Source organism: Stegodyphus dumicola, chromosome 2, assembly GCF_044657685.1.
Source record: "Stegodyphus dumicola isolate Sdum_Otavi_A_Nest chromosome 2, ASM4465768v1".
Lineage (NCBI taxonomy): Eukaryota > Metazoa > Arthropoda > Arachnida > Araneae > Eresidae > Stegodyphus > Stegodyphus dumicola.
The window spans coordinates 161,269,121-161,290,508 of NC_140769.1; the positions used below are offsets into that span (position 1 = coordinate 161,269,121).

The 21,388-nt window shown below is 34.6% G+C and overlaps 1 protein-coding gene across 3 annotated transcripts in view; it reads left to right on the plus strand.

Annotated features, from left to right (window-relative positions):
• MESR6 (misexpression suppressor of ras 6) overlaps positions 1-21,388 on the plus strand; it is a 692,054-nt gene that overhangs the window by 132,949 nt on the left and 537,717 nt on the right. The window lies entirely within an intron of this gene.

Here is a 21,388-nt window from a genome sequence, read left to right on the forward strand (position 1 = left end):
TACTCCAGGCTAACCGCAGGCGACAGTGAGTTGCAGTAAGTGGAACGCTTCTGACAGGTCTACGAGCATATAGACCAATCTGCCCTAAGCGTCTGTACACGGTCTGCCTTGAAATTGTCGTACCAGTGGCTGAAGAGAGCTGACGAGACAGATCTGAGGCTGTGCTCCGCCTGTTTCTTTTGGCAGTAACTGCCAAATACCGGTCGGCATTCGGCGTTGTAACTCTGGGGCGACCTGTGCTGTAACGTCTACTCACATTACCATCATCTTGGGATCGTTGCCAAAGCCTGGAGAGACACTCTGGGCAATTCCAAGTTCGTCTGATACTTCCAGTTGGGTACGCCCACATTCCAAACGGCCGATAATTCTACCACGTAAAAAATCTTCCAAATGCGTCCTTTGTGTCATAACTATTCGGTTATTGCACTGGAATGCTTATAAAGCGCCTGCGAACAATTTTACTTCTTTGCCTGTATTCCTTATGTATCACTCTCTTACACTCTCGTCGTTGTGACGTACCATCGGTGTCATCTGGTTACTTCCTGAAATTTGCATATGATTCTTGAAGATGTGTGTAGTGATTTTACAGGTGATATATTTATTTTAGAGTTCGATTTCCGCGTGACTCCGAATTATCCTTAATTTATGGACATGAGTGTAGAATCAAGAAATTAAAGGTGCTCTTATATTGTGCCTCGGCTTTTTAAGATGAGGCATTGTGTCCGACAGTACTTGACTAGCAGCTTGGGAATCAGTAAAGAAAGCCACATTTTTCTTCAACCTCGTATTTAAAGTCCCAGAAGCAGAAATCTCGCTAATAAAATTCACTTAAAAATCTTCAGTAGCTTAAAGAAGAGTTAGAAAACTCCTGCACTTGAATTTCACACTTTAGCGATTGCAGGTGCATCAGTACAAATACAAAGCTATTCCAGAAATGGCTATCTTTCATAAATGGCAATTGCCATCGCAAAAAGGTTTCACCTCTATTTCAGAATTTTTTTTTTCTTTTTATACAGAAGGGAAGGCTCAGTATTTGCCCTAGCAACTTTTATCTCTAACAAGTGTGTGATGACTGCCTGTAAAAATGAGATGCATCAAGTTCAGTACTGATCATCATCTGGGCAACTTATAAGAACGAATTACGTGTTTAACCAGTTGACAAGATGTTTGTAGTTATTGCTGTAGTGATAATTTCTCCTGAGTGGTTTTTCGCTTCAAATTAAAGCTGCCCTGTTTCGTTGATCAGACAAAATTTCGACACCGGTTTGCAATTCTATTGATTGTATCGGAGTGGATTTTGATGCTCTTGTAATTCAAATGAAGAGTTCAATTTTGGATAACATCGATAAATAAAATACTGTCAGAAGCTATACCAAAGGTTCAGACTCATAATCAGTAGCAGATCTTGCAAAGTCATTAGATTATTTTAAAGAAGAAATGAAAAATGATGTGCAATGCCATTGCCAGGACTCGAACCTAGTCCTCTAGAAATACATGCCGATGAGTTACCGTTACACCACAAAGGCATACAGAAGGGAGGGAGAAAATACAGGGGTGTTATGCCCCCCTGGAAAAGTCATAAAATCAAATCGATTAGGTGGATGGGGGGCTGCGCCTCTTTCTGTACAGGGGTGTTATAATTAACCCTTTGGCCTATAACCACGAGTCTGACTCGTGTTAAAGAATTTGTGCCATTAACAAAATCCACGAGTCTGACTTGTGGTAAAGAATTTGTGTCATAAACAAAAGCCACGAGTCTGACTCGTGGTGAGGAATTTGTGCATAAAATTCCGCGTATTATTATTAGAACAAGCGAATGGAGTTATTCTACATCGAATATTTTTCCTTTGATTGTAACATCAGTATTTTTTTTTTTTCAGTTATTTCTGACGAAACTGGATGATCTGTTATTTCAGTTCCCTGTAAAGCTTCGTTACGTTCACATATTTCAAATATAATTTCGTATAAAAAATTAAAAATCTCTTATACCCATCATGCCAAATTCTTATATCCATCATACCAAACTCTAATGCCATCATGCAATTATTTTTATCAACTGATCAATTGATTATGATTACACCCTAGACGTCTTAAAATAACTATTTGTACCTAAACATCGTTTATTATTTCAAAATTCCTTTCGTTACACTGAAATATATATGTCCTGAAAAGTATACATTTTACGCCAGTTCGGGTACACGGCTGAATGTCACGGCACGCGACCGACTTTCTTTTCTAGTGTAGCTTGCGCAATTGGCAGATATCGTGAAGGCCAAGGGGTTAAAGTAACCCTATTCAGACCCCTCTAGAATCTATTCTAGTTATTGAATTTTGATGAAATTTGGTATCCATGTTATATGGACCATGGGAAAACGATTTCTGCAATAAAAAAATATATATAGAAACTCAAGATTCAAAAATAAAAGCCATCAAGAATTTCCCACCTCCCAACACCGCCAAGAAACTTTCTTCTTTCCTTGGGGTATGTTCTTATTATCGGTCATTCATAAAAGATTTTGCTAATATTGTTGAACCCTTGTTAGTAATTAAAAGAAAGAAAAGTAAATTCACGTGGACAGCAGAAGCAAATACCGCATTTGAAAGGTTAAAAGAAGCGCTCATCAATGCCCCTGTTTTGAAATTCCCGGAGGGGTACGAAAACCTGGAAATTGCAGCAGATGCGTCAGACTCTGCTGTGGGTGCGGTTCTCATGCAAAATGGCCATCCTTTGGCATTTTTTAGTAAAACTTTGAACCCTACACAAAGGAATTATACAGCTACAGAGAGAGAAACATTAGCCGTATAATGGCTGTACACAAATTTCGAGTTTATTTCGGCAAAGCGCCAGTAACAGTCTTTTCGGTTCATGCGGCTGTTGGTAGACTTTACTCGGGGAAAAACCTAACGCCCAGGTTGATAAGATGGGCTTTAAAACTTCAAGAATATAATCTCATAATTAAATATAAACCGGGTAAGGAAAACAATGTAGCTGACGCACTTTCTCGTATAAAACTGGACGATGAAGGAAATGAACTCAAATGCGCTGTGTTGACTTCAAAAATTTTAGATTCTAGAGAAACAATTATTGCTGAATTGAAAGCTGATCCTGGATTTGGAAGTATCTATGCATATTTGAAAGACCCCGAAAACTTTGAGCACACAGATATCGATGCGATAAGAAATAGAGCAGAAAACTATGAAATAATAGATAATTTATTATTTTATACGAAAACAACAAACGAAAATCTCGAGTACAAATCAGTCATCCCAGCCTCGCTTCGATTAAGCATTTTGAAGGAATTGCACGACGCGAAAACAGCGGGTCATTTAGGGGTCAGAAAGACTTTAAAAAGGATACGCGAGGCGGTATATTTCCCGCAATTATACAAAATAGTAACTGCGTATGTCAGGTCCTGCAATGAATGTCAGTTAATAAATGATATTAATTACAGCCCGGCCGGGTACTTAAATAGCATTTGCGCTACATTTCCGAATGAAATTTTAGGCATAGATCTTCTTGGTCTTTTCCCCCAGAGTGAAATAAAAATCGTTTTCTTTTAGTAATTGTAGATCATTTTTCAAAATGGACAGAAATTGTTCCACTTAAACGCGCGTCAGCCAAAACAGTCACAGATGCATTCTTACACAGATACATTCTAAAATACGGTGCACCGATAAAATCATTAGCGATAACGGTAAACAATTCGTTAGCCAAATATTTGAAAATATTTGCACTGGCCTTGGCATACGCCATATCAAAATGGTTCCGTATAGACCACAGGCAAACATAGCAGAAAGAGTTAATAAAAATATTGTAAAAATAATTCGAAGTTATGTTAGCACACATCACAAGCGCTGGGATGGCTACATAAATGAGTTAGCTTATGCTTTAAGAACTGCAAATCACGATACTACGGGAAAAACTCCAGCAGAATTATTTTTAGGACGGAAGTTTATTACGCCATTAGATAAATTATTCTTTGTGCAACAAAGAGAATTTAAACAAAAAGATGTGCAAAAACTTATTGACCAGGCGTTGAAAGCTCGGATAGGGCAAGAAATAGACAAAAATTATACTATGGTAGAAAACGCCGTGAAGCAGTTTTTAAAGTTGGGGATAACGTGTTGAAGCGGAAATTTTCTTTATCAAGTGCCCCAGACAGTTTTACTGCAAAGTTAGTTTGTGAGCGTCAAGAGCTCGCATCTGTAATTTCTAAAGTTGAATAAAAAGGGATTTAAACCCTTCTCAAGACTTTATATACTTTCCAGTTCATAGCAGTCACCACTATTGTTGCGTGCAGGTTGGAAGCGCGCAATATTACACACTTAGAAATTATATGTTAGCCAAAAATGTATATTTATAAATAGAAAAATACAAATTTAACATACTCATAACATTAATGCAGTAGAATACTTAAAAGGCTATCAAATTTTATTTATAATTAACATTTTTAGTTTTTATCTATTTCAAAAGAAAAAAAATAACAAATCTTTTAATCACATCATATCTAATTTGCTGTAGCAGTTTAATATAGTCAGACGTTCATTTTCATTAAAGGTAAATGTGTAGGCAGAACTAGGAAATAATTGTCAGGACAAATTTTGCTATTTCATATACTTGGAATTATAATTTTTGCGCCTGACTTTCTTGAACGCCTGATTTTATCTGCGAACAAGTACTGTTATTGCAGTTATCTTATTTTTCTTATCTTTTTAAATTAAATTCAGCTGATTGCTTTTTCAGCACGCGGATTTCTCGCTATAATGTTAATTCAGGAATACGTATTTTTTATCAAAACATTCTTTCCCTAAGCGAGCGTTCATTGCTACTTCTGCCGCCATTAATTTTTGGTGTTAACACCTGATTGCTCCTTTTTTACCACGTGACCCAAAGGCATCCGCAGACATACGGATAGAAGTTGAACATTGTTGAACTCCATCCGTACGTCATCCGTCACCGCACATCGACCGGATTGCAGATGCCAATCAAAGTGAAGTCGCTCGCTAATTGGAGAAACGCATACGCACTGCAACACATACGTAGCAGTGGAAACGGGCCTTTAGGCCCGTTTTAGTTAAGGCCCGTTTATTAGTGGATTTGTTAGCATGAATAATCGGCAGTAGTGTTATCAATTACATATCGTAACTTTTTCGTCCGACAGACCAGTAAAACATGTTTTATTATTAATTTCTATAAACCTTAGAAAGATTATGGAAACTTAATATTTTTTAATATACGTTATTAAAATCTGTCATTTATGTTATTGTTTGATGGGTTAGACTGCTCAACTAATCGACCCTGAAATTTCCTAGTTTCACCCCAAAATTGGTTTCGGAGGGGGGGGGAAGTTTGAAAGCTTTCAGATTTTGTATTACGTCCAAACGTGTGTTTTAATATAATGGGTGCTAAAAATATTTTAAAACATCATATATTTAGATAGACATATTTCTGATAGACAGTCTTGAGGCGCTGGAGATAAAAATGTTTTATTCTCTACAGTGTTGCCACTGCTCGCTTTGAAATTGCTGCGTTTTTGTATCAGAAATTCGTTAAAGTTTTACAAAATATGAAATAGACAATAAAACAAATTCCGACTTCTATGTGCCTACGTTAGGGTGGTTATTCAAAATTTGATGTCTCGTACCGTTGTTACTAGCACCGTTGTTTTTTCACAGTGCAAGAAACATACATCCATTGAAGTAGATTCTTTATTTTTTAGTTTCTCGAAATATAATACAGGGCGATAATATTTGGTGGCAACAAGTTGAAAAGTGATTTGGACATTTAAAGTGATTCGACTCAAAATGGCCCATTTGAGCTAAAATAAATAATAATAATAAAACCACTTCAATGTGTGTTCTCTACGTGTCTAGCCAGTTTTTCTAAAAACGTTTTCTACAGATTTCTCTTTCGAAAAATGACAATCTTGAAAGCAGATTGAATCTTAATTTTCACTTCGTTGGAGAATTTCGTCACAAGATTTGAAAAGAATGAAATATATTTTAACTAGTTTGCTCGTAATGAGTTTTCTTCAAAACAACTGTAGTGGCTTATTTCCTAAAGACGCAATTATAGATGCAGTATGCTTCCAATTAAAAAATGTCAAAAAAAAAATTATGGCGTAGAATTTTATGAAATAAATTTTGCATGGCGAGGCGATGGGTTGTGTGCATGATAAAATATAACTTTTCATCTAACCAAATTTCTAATTAATGAAATATTCATTGTAATTCATTAAGTAGTCCTTATTTTTAAGTGCAGAATATAAATTGTAATATTATTACTCACTTAGTAGATCATGGTACCGACTTAAACAGGGAATTCCTTGATTTTGAAGGGATTCGTTCACATTTTAACAAACTTTAGCAAAATAAAATACACATGTGAATTTAGTTATATCCCAAGACTGAAACACGAATTCGGTCAACACCAATATGTTATCTCAGAACAGTGCAACCATACTCCTGTTTTACTAATGCATTCTTCATCAGGAATGTGATAGAACACCTAAAGGCTGTCTAAGGCTTGTTGTCCCCCATGCCCCGTCGGCATACTTTTCTTACTTCTACCTACGCCACTGACAGTAATCCCAGACCCTCTCTTACTCCTTCAAAGAAAGGGAATTTTAAGTATTAACGTATTCCAGACCAGGAGAAAGAATAGCAGTTTACTGGACGCCTACACATCAGGAAATTGCCATATGTCAAAATGTCATATCCTTGGTGATTAACAATTTTGATTTCAAGAATTTAAAGTAGAGAAGGACTATTTCAGTGAAAAACTGCACTTATTTTTTACTAATTTTTACTTGCACTTATTACATAATGGTCTTAAATTTCGCAATGTAATTTTTGATAGGTTTTGCGCAGAATTTTCAGTAAATATACGAAAAATTATCTAGTACGGAAGCATCTTATGGGTCCACTCTCAAGTTTGGCCATCCGTCAACTGCCTCCTAAACCGGTTGTGTCTGCACATTTGATGTAGAAGCTGCTCAAAGTGAAATGAATGACGCTCAACTGAAGCAAGACTGAAAAGGCATCGTGAAAATTCATCAAAAATCAAGATACTGTGAAATATTTTCTTTGATTGCTTTAGTAATATGCATCATGAATTTCTAATAACTGGCAATAGAGTTGGTTGAGTATTTTGTGGCGTTTACATGATGCAGTACACAAAAAGCAGCCTTAACTATGGCGAGATAAGGATTTTCCCTCTTGTTAGAGGCCGTATCATTCATTCGAAACATTTCGAGAGAGCAACTGTTTGGTGCAATTTTTCTGCTTTATGACATACTTAAGAACCATTCACCACTACCTCATTGTGGACTTATTATGTAAACAGGAAACTGGATCACCATGAAGGCCGTATCACACATTCAGAACATTTGGGAAGAGCTGTTTACTCCATATTTTCTGCTTTCTTGCCTGATAGAAAACAGCCAAACACCTCGGATCACTTTGGAATTACCATGTAAAGGGAAACTGGTTCTCCATTACAAACACAGACAGAAGAAAGAGAAGTCCCATTCAATTTCTTTAGTTCATTGTTAATTGGGTGAAAACGTACAATTTAGAACTTTCTAAGGATAGCAGGAAAAAATTACGCGTCTTTCTTGGTATGCTTAAGCCGATAGAAAATTGTTTGAAACATTGTTCATCCGAAACAAACGAACATGTGATAGCATCCAAATGCACCTGTTCAAAAGTTCTTATTCGCGAGTGCAAACTTCAAGTTCACTTAATATGGTACCGCTTGACTTAATTCCACAGTTCAACTGTAGAGTCATTAGGTTGTTTCGAAGCAGGAGACATGAAAAATGAGCAATGCCATCAACGAGACTGGAACCTAGACCTCTCGAATATGAGCCGAGTGCGCTGCCGTTACACCACGAAGGCATGAACGAAAAACTTGCCGTTTCATGGATCGCTATATTGGGACGATTGATGCAATGAAAGAAAATTCGCTGCGAATACTGAAGGTTTCCTGAAAACGAAAAATAAAAATTTGTTTCGAGGGCTGAAGGGAGGGGAGGAAGTCGTTAGCATAAGTGGTATTGCAGTCGGATGAGGGATTGGAATAAATATTGATCAATAAACTAAAATCTTGTGTTTTATATAATCTTTCTCGATACATTTTTATCATAGTTTTTTTTTAATTCACTATTACGGGTTATTATAATATCATACAGTTTTAGCTGTCACAATATGCTGTTTTAGCTGGATAGCTATTTTTCCTCTATGAGAAAAATGGGGATGGGCATAACATGTCATTGTGTGAAAGATGTTCGCCAGCTACTGCCCTCTATGTGAAAAATGGTGATGTGCATAATATGTCACTGTGTTAAAGGTGCAAGACATTAAAGTAAAAAACTCTTCCCCCCCCGAAGTTCCATTATTGTTATCTAATGGGCAAAATTACACCTTTAGCTTTCTTCCTTCAGGACTGAGTATCAGACGCGAAGTGCAGGAATTGTAAATGAAAAAAAGAATCTTAATTTTTTATAACTATAGTTTAATTAAATTCTGTTTAATTAGTTCTGAAAAAAAGATTAATGTAATGGCTAGAGATTTCACACAGCGCACTGGTGATTTTTTAAGAAAGCTAAATTGCCAACGTAAAACGGTTCATAAAAAAGTCCAAAAGTTCCGATAAATTGGGCGATTTAAAGATTCCAATAATGGAGAGTCCTGAAGAATTAAAAAAAGGCAGGAAAAAGAAAGAAGAAATTCTTGCGGTTGATGGCGGCAGTTTGACACGTCGTGTCTGTACTAAGAGTAATTAATTATTTTCTTCTCCAAAACAGAAGATTTAAAGGAATCATTTTTTTCTGTTTTGATTTCGTTCAGTATTAAATGCAGTAATATTTTAGTTTGTAGGATTTAATGTTGTCCGACAGGTACAAATATGGAATATGAAGTGATATTTCATGTATAATTAACATTTCGATTTCGCTTTGCCACTAGGAATAATTTATAATCATATCAGTGTTATGATTAGTTTTTTAATTTTTTAAAATATGCATACTGTATTTTAGGTAATATAAACCATTAGCAAAAAAGAAGCCTTACTATCTGGAGCCGAAGCATTAGATACACACGATTTTGGTAATTTATAATCCAATAGAAATGCTATCAGACAAAGTTCTGAGCATATCATTCGGAAGTAATCGGAAACATTCGGCATTTGCTTCGGGGCCAGCATCATTATCGCTGAATGTTATGTAGCAAAAGTTTGTAGAAGAAAGTAAAAACATTCATAGTCTTATGATATTCCTTTCACCTGCTGAACACACAGTTTAAAATTAGGCAAAAAAGTTACTTTATTTTGTCTTAGGTTTTGAATAAAGCTATCAATTCTAACACCTTTTACAGGTATTTTTTTTTTTTTTTAAAGTAGAGATAAATATGAAGGCTTAAGATTTCTTATAATTCTTTTCAACTCTTATATCTAGATATTTGTTGTACTTTCGTGTGGCTAACCACGAGAGGACGGAGCTTTCGCGTTTTATGTCTATTCCTTTTCTTGGCGCATTGTTCACTTTAGATTTAGATATAATGCAATGACATAGAGAAGAATGTTCTTGTGTAAGCAAAAGGGATGAAAATAATTTTAAATAAAATTTTCATGGCATGGATTCAAGCCCACTTACTGGCAGCAATCGTTACACATTAACAATCGTTTTGTAACAAACAATTAGAATCGTTACAAAACACCGCAGTTGCTTTCAGTAGGAGGAGCGGTTATGAGAGTTTGTTGTTCTTTCGGTTCATTCTGTTGCCTTGTTCTGCTTTTATGTTTCTTTCTCCGCTTCCTCAATTTTTTTCACACCGATGTAATATAGGCATGGTAGAAAATACAACTACAATCAGCGTTAAACTTCCGAAGTTTACCAATAAATACATTTAAAGGCGATGACGTATTTGAAATTTATAGTGTTTTGGCTCAATGCGAATCTGCTGTACATAACAGTGTAAGATGTAGACAAATTTAATTACCTCAAATTCTCATTATCAGACACAGCTCTAGTGTCAATTAAAGGCTTACCATTAATCGCCGAATATTACGCCAAGGCAGTAAATATTCTGAAAAAAAGATTTGGGAAAAGAAATTTTAATAAACGCCCCTATGAACTGTTTGCTGAATTTAAAGCCATAGAGAAGAATGGATATCAAAGTGTTACATGGCCTATATGATAGTTTAGAAATTGAAATTAGAAATCTGGATTCCTTTAACGTTCATTGGAATTCTTACAGCTATTTGTTGTGCTCACTGTTAATGAGAATACTTCCTAGTGAATTATTATATATTATGTATTATTATTATAGTTTAATCGATCGTTAACTTAACAGAAACCAAAGTGACCAACATTTTGGAATTTCCAAAGAGAGCAGACGAAAGTTAGGAGCCTTTTCCAAACGTCGCCAACTTAAATATAAAACGAACAACAAATGTCAATAAAAATATCACACTGCCTTCAAAAATAAACATTTTGTTACCATCAATATATCAAGAGGTGACTGTACAATTTGCGGGAAATTGGGAAATGAATCATTGAAGCCTTCTACTTATGTTTGCGCAATACCAATTCGAAAAATGAAAGAAACTAAAAATGGCTGGATCTTGGATCTTGTACCTTGCTGGTACAAGGAGCCTATAACGCACAGAGTGTTTTCACTCGCATAGTGAGGAAGGCCATTGGTATGTTAATAGTGAAGAAGCGTAAGTCGCGAAGCCCTTAGGCATGGAGTGGAGAGTTGAAATGGCTGGCAGATGCTACTTATGATTTCCCAGTACTATTAGGATGCCCACACCTTAGGACCGAAAACGGAAAAGCGAAAAGAATAATGACTAGGGTACACCCCAATAATTGATTCCAAACAACATCAACAATTTTCAAAATGCTTCAAAACGCCAAACATACTGAGCTCAGCCCATGAACTTTATTTATGAGCTTTTGACTTTGGAGTGAAAGATGTGAGCTCAGTACAGATTTACCTGTAACAAATATCCTCACATAATCATACATTACAATATATTAGCAAAATCAAATCCCATATGTTTATATACCTACATAAAAACGCAAAAATTACAGTACAACGATCTCCAAAATGTCAACTCTATTATATTTATGTAATCCAATATTGTAATGAGTGTACTCAACAATTTGTGTTATATTATGTAACTTTTCCTAATTTTATGTTAGTATCCTCTTATGTATAAATGTAACAACTCCGACGTAAAACTTCAGTGTTCCTTAGGAGAAAAAGAGTAAAGTCTATTCCAGTTGGTTAGTGTATTGGGACAATACCTGCTCGATTCTGTATTGAAATCTCTGGTGCTCCATGCACTTTTACCTTTTTACCTGTTTATTATTTCTGAAGGCTGATACGTCACCCCGTTGCAACTCGGATATGTACTGTATTCATTAAGGCATACTACGAATTTTACACGATAGTGAATTGGAAAATAAAGGGAAAATAAAAATGAGTTTAAAACAGGCACAGTGATGGCGTTGATTTTGGAAAGAGGTAACAAAAATAAAGTTTATTTGCAAACCGAAAATGTTATAAGTCAGAACGGAAAGAAAAAGGAAAGAATTTTCTCATATAGCAAGCAAGCATCATGACAAAAGTATCACAACGATTGAGATTAAATGTTATAGAAGAAGGAAAACTTCAGATTTACACCTTTGGCTCTAACTGAGTCTATTGTTTCAGGGGTAGCCAAACTTCACTACGATAGGAGTCGCATGGTAAACTTCATGAAAGCTCGTGTGCCACATCTGGATTTTCCAAGAGCCACAAATCCATATTTAAATTGCTTCAAAAATAAGGAAACATATCAAAGAAATAAATGATGATTTCATATTTTTAAGCAAGTAATATGGTTGCATAAAAATGCGAAACATTATTTCTCCTGCTTTGTATTCAGAAACGTATGTCCCATCGAATTATGAGTGAGTGAGTGAGTGCACCGCTATGATGGCTTCCGACCACGGACATGAACCAAACGGAATTATGATTGAATTATGTTGTTTTTATCTTCCGGTTAAGGTTTTTATGCCTTTAGTAAATCTGTATGCAATATTTTTAGAATTATCAACAATTTCAAAGTTGTTTAAGTGCCGCTAAGCCTTTATTTTGATGGCGGCCATTGATTGTTTACATTTGAAACAGCAGACTAGTGGATTTGTTGCCAATCTAGAGAAACTTAGCTTCGCAACGACAAAGATAACGCCTTCATTTATTATTGCGAATTAAATCATGCTTAATCCTTTCTGGAATTTTTTCGAGGAAATAAGTGTTTAAGATTTACTTCGTAATTTTTAATATAGATATTTTGAGTTTTTATGTATTTTTTGCCTTCTCGCGAAGTGAGAACTGAATTAATTGAATGAGAAATACTCAATCGTCTGTAAAAAACTTTTTTGTTTTGTTTTGTTTTGTTTTGTTTGCTTAATTTCTTTTATACATCATTCTAGCTTTATTCTAGTATTTGAATAGAACATGTGGCAACGATTAGATAATTCTATTCGTTAAATGATGTAAGTTTTGTGCATTATGAGTTATAATATGAACGAAATATAATACTGTTAAGTGAATCTAGCGCCAGAGTGTCGCTATGATAAACAAATACTAGAGTGAATTTTAAAGAATGTATTTATTCTATTGTGGTTTATGCGCTGTCGGCGAAGTAGATTTAATTCAATCCAATAAGTTTAAATGAAATGCAAGAAAAAATGCTTATAATTTAATATTCCGTACAAGGAAGTCATGTGGTGTACACATCAGATTTTTCTTAAATGTTAACTCTACATTGTGTTTTAGAAAAAACTAAAGCAAGTGATACGGGACACAGCACACAGCAAAAAAAAATATTATTTAAGAAATAAAAATTTTTTTAGAATAAGTTATTAACTTTGCTAGGCTTTTGCATGAAAATTAATAATTTTATTTTTCCACACCCTTAACTTGAGAGCCACTGAGATCAAATCTAACTTTAAAGGATTGAATTAATTCACTAGATGCGAACTGGATTATAAGATTTTTTTCCTAAGGTTGAGATATTTGAAGCCTCATATTTCTCGAATCTTCAGAAAGATTTTAAATTCTAAATCTCGAATCTTAGAATTATTTTCATCATTCGAATCTTTTGAACACTAACCTAAAAAATCGAAGTAATCAGTACTCTGCTCACCATTGGAAATTTCGAAACTATATCTTGAATTTTTTCAGTAATTCTGGAGTTGTTGCTTTGGTCACATATTTCATCTGTATACTAGTCGAACTCTCCAGCAGTGGATGTTGAATCTTGGTTTTCAAACACAGCCAAATCAAAATTAATGATGCTGAAAGAAAAGGTACTAATGACTACTGTAATAAGTTATTTCACAAATACAGGTGTAAAATTAAAGTTTAGTTCTCCAAATTTCTACGGACATGCACAAATTTTCGTTGTGAAAGCATCTAGCACGGCAGAAGTCTACACGATTGTTTAGTTTCTGAGTTCCTGCTACAGAGATAGATGTACTTATCCACCCTATTCTAACTGTTCACTTAGTCTCATAAAGACAGTACTTAGTTTTCCTCTTGCCTTTTAAAGTTCTAAGTAAAATAACACCAATTAAATAGTTTAAAATAAATCTTCTTTATTAAATGTCAGACTAACGGTTACATAGCCTATGTATAAAAAATAAATTTACTCAGCTTGTGTGAACTTCAGCAACAACAATTCAAATAAAATTATGATTATAATTACGAGACAAAGTGACAAAACAAGACATATGGAAGCTTTGATAGAGGCTGTCCCTAACAGTTATGGCTAGCAAATTAAAGACAAATTTAGTAACACAATTGCTAAACGAAATAATAGCGAGACGTCAACTGTAGCTGCCAGAGTATTTCTGGTAAGAACTCTGTGCTTAATAAGTGAACTAATCTGAATATTGATAGGACCGGACGGAAGTAGAAATGAAAATAAAAGCAAATTAAATAAGACAACAGGTTAATAAACATAAATCTTTCCACATGCGATAATATAGCTTAATCATTCGCCTAACCGCTGCTTTACTTGCTGCAAGTCATGATGAGAAGTGAGAATAGAATCTTCTCCTTCAAGTACCTCCAAGAAATAAATTACAAGAATGTTTGAAGAAAAAAGCTCTAAAGTAGAGAAAGCTGGTTGCTGATAAATCAAACTTTTCCTGTAACGTCAAAGTCCACGTGAGCCTTTTATTAATAATAACCTCTAGAAACCTTACATTTTTTACACGGTTCACATTTGCTCCAAATTAGCAGAGATTCTTCAATGCTATTTTCCGAATCTTGGGCCTCCTTACCAGTAGGAGCTTGTAGAGTCCAGGTGGGTTAATTTCTATCTGTATACTGGAGTAGCAGGAAACTACACAGGAGAAGAGTTCACGTACCCTTTATTAACTCTTTAAAATTTACGATGCGTCAACTTGACGCTAACAAATTTCGCCTCTACTTGGGCGGTAACTGAAATTCAGACAATTGAAACTAAAGTTGAAATATTAACAAGTGATAAAATTAGTCTACAGGGCTCAGCGAGATATCCGAACTTGAACCCCCTTCTAAGCTAGAGGCAGCAAAGCAATGCAATTAAGCCACTTGAATCAGCAGTGAGCAAACATACCTACGGCAGAGACGGCAGCTAGAGCCTAGCTAGAGCCTAACTCTCTCTTTCTCCTACCGAAACTTGGCTTTTAGCTACTTCCTTCAAAATAGAAAATTTGCATTCGTTCACCCGCGCTACAACATTTAACTATTCTGGCACTGACAATTAGGGGAATAAAGGCTTATAGGAATAAAACTTTAAATTATTACTTAAAATAAATATAAATCCCTACAAGCTTTTAGTCATATATACTAGATTCTCCACCAGTCCTCAACATCTAAAACAAAATCCTGGCGTTAGGAGAGCATGTTACTCATTCGGTCTTATCCTTTTTATACTCAGAACTCTCTCAGTCTATCTGCTTATGCAACTCAGATTGTTTTCTTCTTCAATTGCAGTGCCGTAATTATCATTCTTTATACTGTAATAATGTTTCAAAATGTAAAAATAACAGTTTTAAATGCAATAATGCTTGAAAATGTTAAAATAGCCCGGCGTTATTTATTGCATGTCTTTTCAAGCGTTTTGGCTGCAAGAGGAAATTTTTTAAGACGTTATTTACTCCCTAGAATCTTTCAACGCCTCCTTTGAATTGTCTGTCTGCAAATTTCCGAATCAATTCGCACTTTAATTGCAACCAAACATTGCTCTGAGTATGACATGTGTAATTAAGATTACCTTGTACATGCGTTGTAACAAGAGCTTTACACGTAGATTTGATGCCTGACTTAACAACGGAAGATTTTCTTCTGTATATGTCGGCTAAGATTATTAGAAGGTTTTTGAGAAAGATGTACAAAGGAATATTTACTTGAAATTAAAAATATAAGCCTTGTTCGGAGAGTTAATGCCGTTACAAATCTTTTGAAAGAATTTATAGTATATGAAGAAAGGATGAGATGGAAAGGTAAGGACTTGCACTGTCCTTTTAGCTGATGGAAACCATCTTCTTCATCCTGTGCTATTATTGTTATCTTTAGAAGTTACTTGAACTGTAAATACTGGACACAGTGAAAAATTATGAACAATGAATTATGTGAACATATAAACTTTTAGAACTAAAAACATTTCTCCTTTAAGATGACTTCAGTATTCAATTTAAATTAGTGCTATTTTAGTCTGACCCTTTGATGAACCATGAGTTCATCGAGGGGGAGGATGTTGCAGTTTGATGTAGCTGGCTATGTGAGGGCGCAGCCTTTTCATTTTTTTTTTTTTTTCTTGCCGCATTTTGGATTTTTATTTAATATATGATGGCAACGACAAAGAAAAAATAAATGTTCTAGTGTAAGCAAACGGATTGTAAATAGTTGTAAATAAAATTTTCTCTGTGGTAAAATGGTAAAAGAATTCCAAGTGTACCCATGGATTTCTTGACGAAAAGGTAAGCAAAAATAATGTTTCCAAATATTGTTAGATATTGAAATGAAAATTCAATAAATAGAACAACATACAAATGCAAAAGTTATGCAGCAAAGTTAAACTCAATTTATTTGAACTCTTCACTTTGTTTGAACGTATTTAAGGGGTAATCAACAGGTAAATCGCATCTGTTTCAAATTACAAAAGTATTTTTAAACATTCATTTTTTTACCTTCAATTTAAGTATTAACCAATGTTTTACCTTCGTTCCTTAATGTATTGATCTCATTCATTCTTCTTTCGTCCACCAGCGACCGAGCGGTAAAGACGCTGAACACTAGTATTTCAGTCCGAGGTTCGAATCCCGCGAACGGCTGGCTGCATGGGTGTTTTCGAGGTTTTCCCCATGTGTAACGTGTATACGAGCCAGTTTCCCTTAGAAAGTCCTCCACGAAGGCATTCCTCTAGGCAGATAGCCCTCGTGTGCTTTGCCATAATTTATTAATCCAATCCAATCCATTCTTCTTTCGGATTTCTACGTACAAATTAACCTTTTTATACGGAGGAAAAGAAAGGGATTCACTGTTTTGTCCGTAAGAAAAAGGACTCTTTTTCTGAACATAAAAGATGATGGAATATTGTTTCTTCATAGATTTTGCGCTCAAATCTCTTACATTTGCCATTGCTGAAACTTCGTGATGATCATGCCTAATCTTCGAACTGGTAACTATTAGCCAGTTTTTTAATGTTGGGATTTTTTAGATTTTCATAATGTGTTTTCATGTCTGATACTGATAAACAGGTTTTTTTTCCACCCGAGATTATTAATTTTTATATAAATAATCTCTTTTACTCTCGTTTTCAAAAGCTCATCGAATTTTTTTCCTTAATCTTTTTGATTACCATTGTTCATGAATATTCGTCTTAGTAGAAAGTATACAATATTTAAGATTAATACCAAAATTAGAGATTTTGGTGATCGTCTTAATAAATGTATTTGGTAGCCTTTGTCGGACTAGAGAGTGATTGTCTTAGAGAAAAATATTATAAGTGCCAATATCTGTGTTTATACATGTTCTCAGCTATATGAATCACTTTTAAAGATGATTGTTTACGGAAAGGATTTAGGTCTGTTTCCGCGATTCCTGTTTCCGCGTTTTTAAAAAATCTTCCTCTTTGCGCGAAATCGGGGAGTACAGTTCTCCTCCCAAAGTTCCTCAGGGGATGTCAGGATGAGTCATTAAGAAGAGTTGGGCAGTTCCTTTGTGAATAAATTAGTCATCGTCTTGACACTGTTATAGACTGAAGACGTGTTTTAGTTTAGGCTCCTCTCGAAATCTTTAGTTTCATTCCACTTTAAAATCTTTAATATTAGCGGTTATTTTTCGTATCTAAATCAGTATGGATGTTTTAGAGATTATTGAAACTATAAGGAAAAAGCCTTTAGCCCTTTACAAAGGTTATCAATATCGAATTCGGAATAGAAATAAGGAAAATGTAGTTTATTGGATTTGCATAAATGATTTGCATAAAAAGCTTTTCTCTCAAATTTATACTATCTATGTTGATATTGGAAGTACCTATAACGAGATTAATGTTGTTCCTGTGTTGCTTTGCTTACTTCCTGATAAGCGAAAGCAGACTTATGAGAGATTATTTCGTTTAATTAAAAAACATATTTCTGATTGGGATCCTAAAGAAATTGTGATGGATTTTGAAATTGCAGTTATAATTTCGCTGAAAAATATTTTTCCTTCCTTAAATATAAGAGGTTGCAATTTCCACTTAAATCAGTGTCTTTGGAGAAAGATTCAAGACTTGGGACTTGTTAACGAATATAGGCATAATGAAGAAATTAGAACTCATCTCAAAATGTGCGTGTCCCTTGCATACATACCCGCGGAATGTGTCGATGATGGTTGGCTGTGCATACAAGAAAGTTCACCTCGTAATGCAAGATTAGAGGCATTTTATGATTACTTTGTTGAACAATGGCTTGAAAATGACGTCGTAACTATACAGATGTGGAATTGCAATGAGAAATTGCACAGGACAAATAATATTGTTGAAGGATGGCATCATAAAGTTAATTCTGTTATTAGGAAAATCCATCTTAAAACTCTAGAACTGATAAAATTTTTGAAAAACGAAGCTAAAGAAAGTGATTATTTTATAGCTCGTCGTTATGCAAATTTAGAAGGGAAAAAAAGGAAAACAAGTGTAGTCAAAAAAGAGGAAAGAATCCAACGTATTATGCAAGAATTTTACTCATCATAAAATATAAGAAAGTGCTTATTATCTCTTTCTTATCTACAAAAATTCGATTAAAAAATATGAAAATTTTCTAAAAATAACTTAATAATAATTTAAAAAAAAGGGGGGGAAGTGACTAACATCACACAACTTTTAAACACGCCAGTATTTTTACTAACAGTCCTAAGCCTGGAAAAGTGTGAAGGAAAGTTGAATTTTCTCTGTTATTAAATTGATAATTTTAGTTATAAGGTATTTTCTGCCTCCTTTCCGCATGCCTTCCTGATTAATTGGAAGCATACTCGGGTGTGTATTCGAGAGGTCCAGGGTTCGAGACTCGGGGAGGGCACTGCATATTTTTCACGTTTGCTGCATTGATTAAACCTAATAACGTCACACTATAATCAAATTTATTACATTTTTTAATCGTAGCATGCATTTTAAGGGATTATAAGAGATTTCGAAAGCACGAATTTTAAGGGATTATCAGAATATCGCAATATTTGACGAATACTGAATTCTCCACTTTTTAAATATCTATCGTCAGAGTAAACTAAAGTCGTTTGATATTTGCCTTAAAGAAGCTGATTGTACTTACTCTTCAGTTACAAATGTTGAACCAGTGTTTCCGAAGTTTTTAATATTGCCACCATACGAATAAATTAAATTGCGAATCGCATTTACAGTTGGAATTGAAAGTGACTCACAAAGTACAGTTTCTCTTAAAAAAGAAGCTTGATGAATAGGAGATTTAGAAAAAGAGCATTAATAATTAGCAATTTCATTATATACAAATACAGATGTGTATATAAAAATAAATGATTTAAAACATACTCTTTAACTATTTATATTTACTGTCAATAATTACTAACAAGTATATACATATAAATAATTATTTTAAATTAGTATGATAAATATATACAATCACTGCTGAATCGTGTGCTATGCTTCTGGAATTTCTGAATTAAATCTTTGAAACTAACAAATTTACCTTTGACAATTGATATTCCGATGAATGCAAGTAAAGCAAGTCCATTCAATCGAGATTCAGATGCTATATGATTCAGATGATGTACTTCTGAATTATGACTTAGACAATTTACAGCTAGGAGAAAGAAGCTTCTTTTGGCTAGGACAGAGCTCTCTCAGAAGCTGACTTGATATTCGAGGTATATTTTCTTCTCATCTGCCTTTCTTTTCGCAACGAATATATATTCTGAGATTTTATTATAATTCACCTTTATCCAGAATTTCGGAAGAATAACTGTTTTTACTTTAGGAAACGATCTTTTAGTTCATTGCCAAAATCATCGCAGAGCATGAACATCTCTCCCCTTTTAAATACAGTACTCCATTTATGCAAAGATATACAAAGACTCCGTAAATATCTTTCGATTATTTCTTTTAAAAATTCTTTTTTTAAATCTAAAAAAATTTTGCTTTCCTACATTTCGGAAGAGGCCAACGCCCAGTCGGCCCCCCATTATGGAACCCCTTTGGAAGGGGGGTAATGAAGACTGATGATTTCGCGCAAACAGGAATCGCGCAAACAGGAAGACACCTACGGAAAGTGGTCGCCATTGAGGGTGTCTTCCTGTTTCCGCGAAATCATCAATCTTCATTACTCCCCTTCCCAAAGGAGTTACATAGTGGGGGGATGACTGGACATTGGCTTCTCCCGAAATGTAGGATAGCAAAACATTTTTAGATTTAAAAAAAAAAAAAAAAAAAAAAAAAAAAAAAAAAAAAAAAATCAAAATAAATACTCGAAAAATATTTACGATATCAGCTATTTGCATGAAGGAAGCTAATACTGTATTTAAAAAGAAAGATAGAGATGTTCAAACACTGAGATGATTTTTGGCAATGAACTAAAAAAATCGTTTTTTAAAGTAAAAAATAATATTCTTCCGAAATTCTACATAAAGGTGAGTTACAATAAAATCTTTCAGAATAAATATTCTTTCTAAAACAAAGTTCTAAAATGATGTTCTTTCTTCTAAAACGACTTCTGCTTTGGTCTTGATTGCGCCTTTGCAACTTTTAATTCTTTTACTTATACAAGTCCAGTAAACTACGTATTTCTATACCGAATTCGATATTGATAACCTTTATAAAGAGCTAATGGTTTTTTTCCTTTTAGTTGCAATAATGTCTAAAACATCCGTATTGATGAACATAAGATGTGACAATAACATTTAAATAACATTTCTAATATTGTAGCAGAATTACAAACAGAATGGAACTAAAGATTTTGAGAGGAGCCTAAAATAAGACACATCTTCAATCTAACGAAGACTAGCTTATTCACAAAGAAGCTGCGACACATCTCCCGATGAGCTGTGGGATGAGGACTGCACTGTCCGATTTCGCGAGAACAGGAAAAATTTTGGAAAACGCGGAAAGAGGAGTCGCGGAAACAGAACTAATTCGCAATTGAGAGGGTTCACCGAATTTCTTTTTAATCTGGTGATAGATCGGTAGACAACTAGATTTGCATTTTATCTTTTAGCTAATTATACTCTGGTTTTAGTAAGAGCCTAGGTTACTTTTCTCGTACAAAATTCATTGATGAGATAAACTTTCATTCATTCACGGCATATGAATGCTGTCGTGACTTGTCTACATCACCCGAAGAACTTACGTCCTCCGATGTGCTGAGCTTAGGGCGCGCCCTGTTTTGGTCGCCTGGGGCCTTCTCCTCGACTTCCATTAATCTACTCTGCGAACAAGAGGGTGTCAACACCGTCCATTTTCTCTCAGGTGTGGATTCGAGAATTTCCCTTCCTCCCTGTTGATGACACGAAGTAGTTATTACAAGGCGTATTATCATAGACAAGATTTTCATTTTCTGATTGGCTTTTTATTTTATTATTATTCCTTTTTTCAAGTAGCTGGTGTGACAATCGAGACGCCCATCTGGGTTTGTCTGCGTCTGTGATGGCTTGAAGGGCCTGAATACTGCATGGGAAACCTATCACCTCAGAAATGCCACCGGAAATAAGCCATTAGCGTGGATAATTTTTTTTTTTTTTTTTTGTTTAAATTTAAAGCAATAATCTGGGTGTTGAAAAATATGTCTTAAAAACCCAAGTACGCATTGTTTTCGATTCATGGTCATTCTTGATTCAT